At 51.1% G+C, this 8239-nt stretch overlaps 1 long non-coding RNA gene across 1 annotated transcript; it reads right to left on the bottom strand.

The window, feature by feature from the left end:
• Positions 1–206: 206 nt before the first annotated feature.
• Positions 207–7382, bottom strand: LOC116545854. Its single transcript, XR_004266482.1, has 2 exons — positions 5654–7382; positions 207–1353 (listed from the first exon to the last, which is right to left on the bottom strand). It is a non-coding gene; the product is annotated as an uncharacterized LOC116545854 (long non-coding RNA).
• Positions 7383–8239: the final 857 nt, after the last annotated feature.

Below are 8239 nucleotides of genomic sequence, written 5' to 3'. Positions count from 1 at the left end.
CAGCATGTGCCTGTAATCCCAGCTACTTGGGAGGCTGAGGCAGGGGAATCACTTGAACCAGGGAGGTAAGGTTGCAGTGAGCCAAGATTGTGCCACTGCACTCCAGCCTGGGAGACAGAGCGAGACTCTGTCTCAAATAAAAAAGTCATAGAACCTGTGCTACAGCTCACTAAGAATCCAAAGGAAAAAAGACAAGATACTCCACATCTGAGGCTGTCTACATTTATTTCTCTAACTACTCCCCGCCCCCCAATACATATGCTTATTTCCCTTAATAAGTCATTCAAATGCTGGGGATGGCGGGAAGGTGGGGGTTAAAACCCCTGCAGCCAGCCTGCCTTTCTACTCCGGTCTGTGCTTCCAGATGCCATCTCAACCCTCCTTCCCCCCACGAGTTGCCATATCCAAGTCAGGTCTCTGAAGCACCACGCAAGACCACCCAAGTGGGAATTCAGGGCTCCGTGTCTCTAACAAGTGGCTGTAGGAGATCAGCTGCCTGGCCTTGGGAGGGGAATTTTATCCTTAAAGCTGAGACAGAAATATGTGACAGCTCCTCTCACCCTTGCGGAAGACCAGAGGGCCATCCAGAGGAGAAGAACAGGAATTCCTGGGATGTCCCCCCAGTGACATCGGGCCCACTATCACTCGGATCCCGGAAAGGGCACCAGGACGGGGGAGAGGCTTCGTGGAGGCAGGACAGTGCCTGGGGAAGGAGAGCAGAAGACAGTGGGAAAGGAAGGGGCTTTCCAATGCGGCTCCCGACGGGCTCCCAGCCAGTGGCTCCAGCCTGCAAGAGCTCATCCCCTCCACCCACAGGGGAACACAAACCCCAGCCACAGGGACTGACCACGGCCTCCTTTGGAGAAGCTGGTTGAGACATTAAGGGAGCTGCTGTGAGGAACCCACCTTCACTTCCCAAAGGAGAAAGCAGCTCCTGGCCCAGACCCCCACAAAAGGCCGGTGGAAGGTGTGGAGTCCACGTGAGAGAGAACACAGGCCTCGAGGGTGTCTCTGGGTCTCGAGGCTCCAGGTGGGCACCCCAGCCTCCCAGGCAAGCCTGGTGTCCTGTGGCTTCGTGGTGGCCCCTCGGATGGTTGCAGAGGGCAGCAAGTCCCTGTTCTCTTGTGGTGGTTCTTGCAAGCCAGGATCTGTGGTCCCTGGTGCCGTCCCTGGTGGGCTGTCACAGAGAGGGGCCCTGGAGTGGCAGCCCCGGAGGCAGCGGTCAAGGCCGTGGGTCTTGCCCTCCACCACGATCCTGGGGCACCTCTCATCTCCCCCGTGGCTTCAGCCTCTGTACTGGAATGGTTCTTAGCCCCGGACACTGAGAGGCAGCCTGTGCCTTGGGCCAAAGGCCTGGAAACACAACCCAGAAGTCAGTGGGCAAGCGCCTCGCAGTCCTAAAACAAGGCTTCCTTGAAGCTGAAGCAGGGGAAATAACTTTCCTTTTGTTTTTTTTGCAGTGCTTCTCTGGCTCTCATTTCTGCGGGGACCTGTTATCCCGGACCCCTGCTTTATAATATAATGCCACAGAAAGATGTACAGACACAAAACAGGGTCTAAGCTCTTTATTTTTACAGCTTTCATATCACTATAATTCTTTTTTTCTTTTTTTTTTTTGAGACAGAGTCTTGGTCTGTTGCCCAGGCTGGAGTGCAATGGTGCCATCTTGGCTCACTGCCACCTCCACCTCCCACGTTCAAGTGATTCTCCTGCCACCGCCTCCCAAGTAGCTGTGATTACAGGTGCCTGCCACTGTGACAGGCTAATTTTTTTGTAATTTTTAGTAGAGATAGTGTTTTACCATCTTGGCCAGGCTGGTCTTATGACTCACCTGCCTCCACCTCCCAAAGTGCTAGGATTACAGGTGTGAGCCACTGCTCCTGCCTCATATCACTATAATTCTGTTCTATATATCTAGGTCCCAATCCCTTATCAGAAACTCTTGGGGCCAAATGTGTTTCAGAATTGAGAATCTTCCAGGCTTTAGAAGTTACTAAACTGCATATTATAGAATAGTCCCAGCAGGTTGGAAGGCTTCTTTTCACTATCTCGGCTCACTGCAACCTCTGGTTCCTGGCCTCAAGTAATCCTCCTACCTCAGCCTCCCAAGTAGCTGGAATTACAGGCATGCACTGCCACACCCAGCTTTTTGTTTTTTATGTGTGTGTGTGTGTTTTTCTTGTTAGAGACGGGGTTCACTCACCACATTGCCCAGGCTGGTGGTCTCAAACTCCTGGGCTTAAGTGATCCGCCCACCTTGGCCTCCCAAAGTGCTGGGATTACTGGTGTGAGCCACTGCGAATGGCCAGAAGCCCTCTTTAATCAAAATAAATGAGCAAAACAACCACACATACACACTCATAGCTCTGCTGCAAAACTCACAAATGTCCTCCTAATGGGCAAAAGACTCTAAATGGCCTTACAGCAGCAGCTCAGTCAGGTATTATGGACAGATTTATAAGAAACCTTTCCATTTTCAGAGCTTTCTGAATTTTGCACATTAAAAGCAACTTAACTGCAGAGCAGATGGGATTCCGATGAGCAGCATTCATATGATGTGGTGGCGGGGTGGCCTACTGGCATCACGTCCTGGTGGTGCTGTGAATGTGGCCCAAGCTTGGGGGCAGGGGGAAGGGAGTCCTGAAGTCTTGGTCTGCTGCACACACTTACTGGCCGTGACATCTCGGGCAAGCCAACCTTCCTGCATGGCAGCCTCTCATTTTTAAAAGAAAGACAATAGATTGATGTAAATAAACATCAACATTAAAATTGAAAATTCCCAGGAACCCACCACCCAAACTCTGAGAATAAAGTGGGGCAGCAGAAAGCTGGCAGCGACATCCTCTCGGAAGAGGTGTGGCACACACCTGCGTCCACCTGGGCCTCCAGCACAGGCCTCCGGGAGCACCAGCACGGAGCGGCTGCGACGGGGCTGTCCTGCTTGGCCAGAGCTGGGAGCTGAGGCCTGGCTGGTCAGTGCCTCTGGCACCAGGGCTTGTTACCTTAGGATCACAAGAAGACACTGGATAAAAAGACACAGCTTCTGGGAACATCAACTTTAAGATTAGGACTGTGTAGTGGTGTTAAATATTTTTGGTGTTTTTTTTGTTTTGTTTTGTTTCTAGACAGATTCTTGCTCTTGTCGCCCAGGCTGGAGCGCAGTGGCAGGATCTCAGCTCACTGCAACCTCCATCTCCTGGGTTTAAGTGATTCTGCTGCCTCAGCCTTCCGAGTAGCTGGGATTACAGGCAGCTACCACCACGCCCGGCTAATTTTTGTACTTGTAGTAGAGATGGGGTTTTGCCATGTTGGCCATGCTGGTCTCAAACTCCTGACCTCAGGTGATCCACCTGCCTCAGCCCCCCAAAGTACTGGGATTACAGGCCCAAGCCACCGTACCTGACCTGGTGATGGTTTATGACGGTGTCATTGTTTTTTTTTTTTTAAGTTAGAGACAGGGTCTTGCTATGTTGCCCAGGCTGTTCTTAAACTCCTGGCCTCAAGCAATCCTCCTACCTCGGCCTCCCAACACATGAGCCCCAAATGCCTGTCTTTATTGTTTATTTTTATTTTATTTTTTTGAGATGGAGTCTCGCTCTGTCACCCAGACTGGAGTGCAGTGGCGTGATCTCAGCTCACTGTAACCTCCGTCTCCCAGGTTCAAGCAATTCTTGTGCCTCGGCCTCTCAAGTAGCTGGGATTACAGGCGCCCACCACCATGCCCAGCTAAGTTTTGTATTTTTAGTAGAGACAGCTCTTTGCCATGTTGGCCAGGCTGGTCTCAAACTCCTGGCCTTAAGTGATCCACCTGCCTTGGTCTCCCAAAGTGCTGGGATTACAGGCATGAGCCACTACACCCAGCCGTTTTTTAATGTGTGTGTGTGTTTTTTTCCCGAGACAGAGTCTCACTCTATCACCAGGCTGGAGTGCAGTGGCACGATCTTGGCTTACTGCAAACTCCGCCTCCTGGGTTCAAGCGATTCTCCTGCCTCCACCTCCTGAGTAGCTGGGACTACGGGCACCTGCCACCATGCCTGGCTAACTTTTTTGTATTTTTAGTAGAGATGGGGTTTCACCATGTTGGCCAGGCTGGTCTCAATCTCTTGACACTGTGATTTGCCCGCCTCAGCCTCCCAAAGTGCTGGGATTACAGGTGTGAGCCACCACACCCGACCTTTTTTTTTTTTTTTTTGAGACGGAGTTTCGCTCTTGTTACCCAGGCTGGAGTGCAATGGCGCGATCTCGGCTCACCGCAACCTCCGCCTCCTGGGTTCAGGCAATTCTCCTGCCTCAGCCTCCTGAGTAGCTGGGATTACAGGCACATGCCACCATGCCCAGCTAATTTTTTGTATTTTTAGTAGAGACAGGGTTTCACCACGTTGACCAGGATGGTCTCGATCTCTTGACCTCGTGATCCACCCGCCTCGGCCTCCCAAAGTGCTGGGATTACAGGTGTGAGCCACCACGCCCGACCTTTTTTTTTTTTTTAACATTAAAACACCAACATGTATGAACCTCAAGGACTTTATGTTAAGTGAAATAAGCCAGTCACAGAAGAATGAACACTGGGTCATTCCACTCCTGTGAGGTTCGAATAGTCAAATTCACAGAGACAGAGCTGGGGGTGCTGGAGGCTGTGGCGGGGAGTGGGGAGCCATTTTGCGGTGAGCAAGGAGTACTGGAGATGGGCGTGTGATGGTTACACATCACTGCGAAGGTACTTAATGTCACCAAATGTACGCTCAAAAACGGTTAGGATGGTACATTTTAAATATTTTACCCAGTAAGACAACAAAAAGCATACATCATTAAATAAAGTTTTGATTTTTGTGAAACTCCAGAGAAATCTCTACCTGAGGCTTGGACTGTGTCCACGCCCCTCAGTGTCTCTGTCCTCTGTCGCTTGAGCAGCTTTCGTGAGAAAGTTGAGGGAGGTTGTGAGACTCTACATTATCAAGGCCCACTCAGACAAAGATTCAGTTCAACAGAAATGGGGTCGTGTCCCCGTCCTGGACAGTGCTGGGGGCGCAGCCTCTCCCACTTACCTGCAGACTGTGACCCTGGGAGCGCCTCTCCCCCTCCCCCTCCCTCTCCTCCTCCTCTGTAAAATGGGACTAACAGGCCCTATGTGTAGGGTGGGGTAAGGACGTGGGGTAAGGACAGGAGCCAATGCCTGTGATGGGCTAAGCATAGTGTTTGCAGTATATTAAGGGACATGCTGTGGCATATCAAGGGACATGCTCAAGGGACATTGGTTTTATGGGCCAGTACCTTCCTCTGGGGCTTTTCTTGGTTAAATTCGGTACATATTAACAACCTCACTATCCTTAATTCTCCCTGCATCCGATGTGGTGACACTGACCCAGGACAAACCCATACATTTCTCCAGATGTCACAAACGTGACCAGGGGGAGGAATCCTGTTTGGATTCATCCTGACCACTGTTTATAAATTCAGGTCTCCTGAGGGGATAAGGCCGGTTGACTTGGGCTCCGCACTCTTCAGCACAGCGTTGTCAACAGAAACAAAAGCTGGTTAATGTTTGTTCTTACTCAAAACACATTCCCACACACATGCCCTATTTACATCATTCTGCACGGAAATCCCCTCCCGCAGACGCTGCAGCCACCCCTACAGTCCTTCATTGACTCACCATTTACTGAGCAGCTGCCAGGAGCTTCAGAAATGGGGCAGCACTCAAGCTCCCAGGAGGGTCGGGCAGCCGCAAGGTGGCTCCAAGATCTCTACCTGCCATCCTTAGCTCCTGTCACCGGGCTTGGAGGCATCAGGGTGACCGAGGCATTCTCCTTTGCCTGTCCAGGGAGCCACAGTCTGTAGACAAAGGCAGAGCCTGCTCTGAGAGCTACACGGGTGAGGGAAGACTCCTGCCAAACCGCAGGGAAATGGGAGAATTGGGTCCCCAGCCCCTCCCAGCCTGGGGCAGAATCCTCAGGCAAAGCAATCTAGAAAGGAAGGAGCTTGGAGTGAGAAAAATAGGCTGGAGTTGGGCGTATTTTTGGGCCCATCCTGGAAGCGAGGAGTGGAGGGAGAGGCTGTGGGAAACATCTGGGTTGGCCCAGGTCCCAGTGGGAAGATGGGGCCAGACTTGTCTCCAGCATTGAGGCGGGCCAGGGGGCCCTCTTCGGGGTGGCGAGGCCTCATCCTCCTTCCCACTGCCATGGAGCACTGCCAGGAAGAGACAGGGGAGCCCATCAGTTGGCTGGCAGAACAGCGGGACCCCAGGCCTGGTCTTGGTGGCACTCCAGCTCTGTCTGAGACTTAGAATGGGCCTCCCTTCACAGGAATGTTTACCAAAATACGTTTTGACTTAAAACCAAAAATCAATTCATGCAAAAATTACCAAATGCTTGGAGTATGCTGGCGAACCTTAAGTGTTATTACATATCTTTAATGATAAAAGTTGCATAATCACTTGCAACATGTCTATGCCTTATCTCATGAATTTATCCAGAGCACAAGAGGGGAAAGAGGGAATTCTGTCCTTAACAGTTGAGAAAGCAGAGTCCCCAAAGGTTGACCTGCCATGTGTGGACAGGCAGAGGAGCCGGGTCCTGGCCTCCTCCCTCGAGTGGGCTGCTCTGACTCCGTCACCATGGGCCCATCTGAAACAATGGGGCACCCTGCCGTAGCGGGCAGCACCCCACATCGCCAGTGTGAACAGCCTGTGCCGTCGGTAGCACATTAACCTGCGCAGCCTGGCTTCTCTTTCAGGTCTGACAGAGGCTGAAGGCCCTAAAATATCCTGGAATTAATTTCTGGATGCCCACAGAAGTAACCTGAGAGCCAGAGAAGCCACATTTACAAAACGTGGTGTTCACCTGCAGTTCGAGCTACTCAGGAGGCTGAGTGGGGGGATCACTTGAACCCAGGAGTTCAACACTGCAGTAAGCCATGATCACATTATTACACTGCAGACTGGACGACAGAGCCAGACCTTGTTTCCAGAACAACAACAAATTTTCTGAGAAATTTCTGATTTTAAACCCCTGCTTTTGTGGATCTCTCCTTTACTTGGCACTGCCGTTCAACTGGCACGTCAACATTGCACTAGCACTCAAGTATGCTGTCATTTCACTTTTAACCAGATCCTAAGCTACCCTCCACACCACATACAGAAGGATCTCCTGGGAGGTGAGGCATGGGCTGATGGATACGCAACTTACCTAGAGACACAGGAAGCCCAGCTTCATTACCCTTGCTTCTCAACCCTGCTCAAAGTCCCTCCTATTCTCATCACGAACACCACTGTCAGGACCCCTAAAACTCAGAAACCTTTCCCAAGTCCTGACGCCTCTGTAGGAGACTCCATGGACACTGCCTAAAAGAGCCATGAAAATGAACGATGAAGGCCGGGCGCGGTGGCTCAAGCCTGTAATCCCAGCACTTTGGGAGGCCGAGGTGGGTGGATCACGAGGTCAAGAGATCGAGACCATCCTGGTCAACATGGTGAAACCCCGTCTCTACTAAAAATACAAAAAATTAGCTGGGCATGGTGGCACGTGCCTGTAGTCCCAGCTGCTCGGGAGGCTGAGGCAGAAGAATTGCCTGAACCCGGGAGACGGAGGTTGTGGTGAGCCGAGATCGCGCCATTGCACTCCAGCCTGGGTAAAAAGAGTGAAACTCTGTCTCAAAAAAAAAAAAAAAGAACGATGCCTCCAATTCCCAAAATAGGGATTAAACACTCCCTACTTCCCGATGCCCTTAGCAGAGGTAGCCGGGAACACATCAATTTAACCGCCTCTTCTGAATACCATGGCCAACTGTGGTTTTTCTGCTATAAACATATTTCTGATTAATCATTTCTAACACTGTATGTGTTACTGTTTAGAAACAAAAGGTTTTATTGAGTTTGGGGACAGAGTGAGAGGACATTCTATGCTCTACCAGGTCAATAAAAGTAATGTTGTACAGGCCGGGAGCAGTGGCTCATGCCTATAATCCCAGCACTTTGGGAGGCCAAGGTGGGTGGATCACAAGGTCAGGAGTTCAAGACCAGCCTGACCGACCTGGTGAAACCCCCATCTCTACTAAAAATACAAAAATTAGCTGGGTGTGGTGGCATGCACCTGTAATCCCAGCTACTCAGGAGGCTGAGGCAGGAGAATTGCTTGAACCCAGGAGGCAGAGTTTTCAGTGAGCTGAGATCGTGCCACTGCATCCAGTCTGGGTGACAGAGCGAGACTCTGTCTCAAAAAAAAAAGAAAAAGTAGTGTGGCTT

This window comes from Sapajus apella, unplaced genomic scaffold (assembly GCF_009761245.1).
Source record: "Sapajus apella isolate SASKATOON/1434 unplaced genomic scaffold, GSC_monkey_1.0 scaffold410, whole genome shotgun sequence".
NCBI lineage: Eukaryota > Metazoa > Chordata > Mammalia > Primates > Cebidae > Sapajus > Sapajus apella.
The sequence above is the reverse complement of the archived record's forward strand: the minus strand, read 5'-3'. Positions and strand labels throughout refer to the sequence as shown.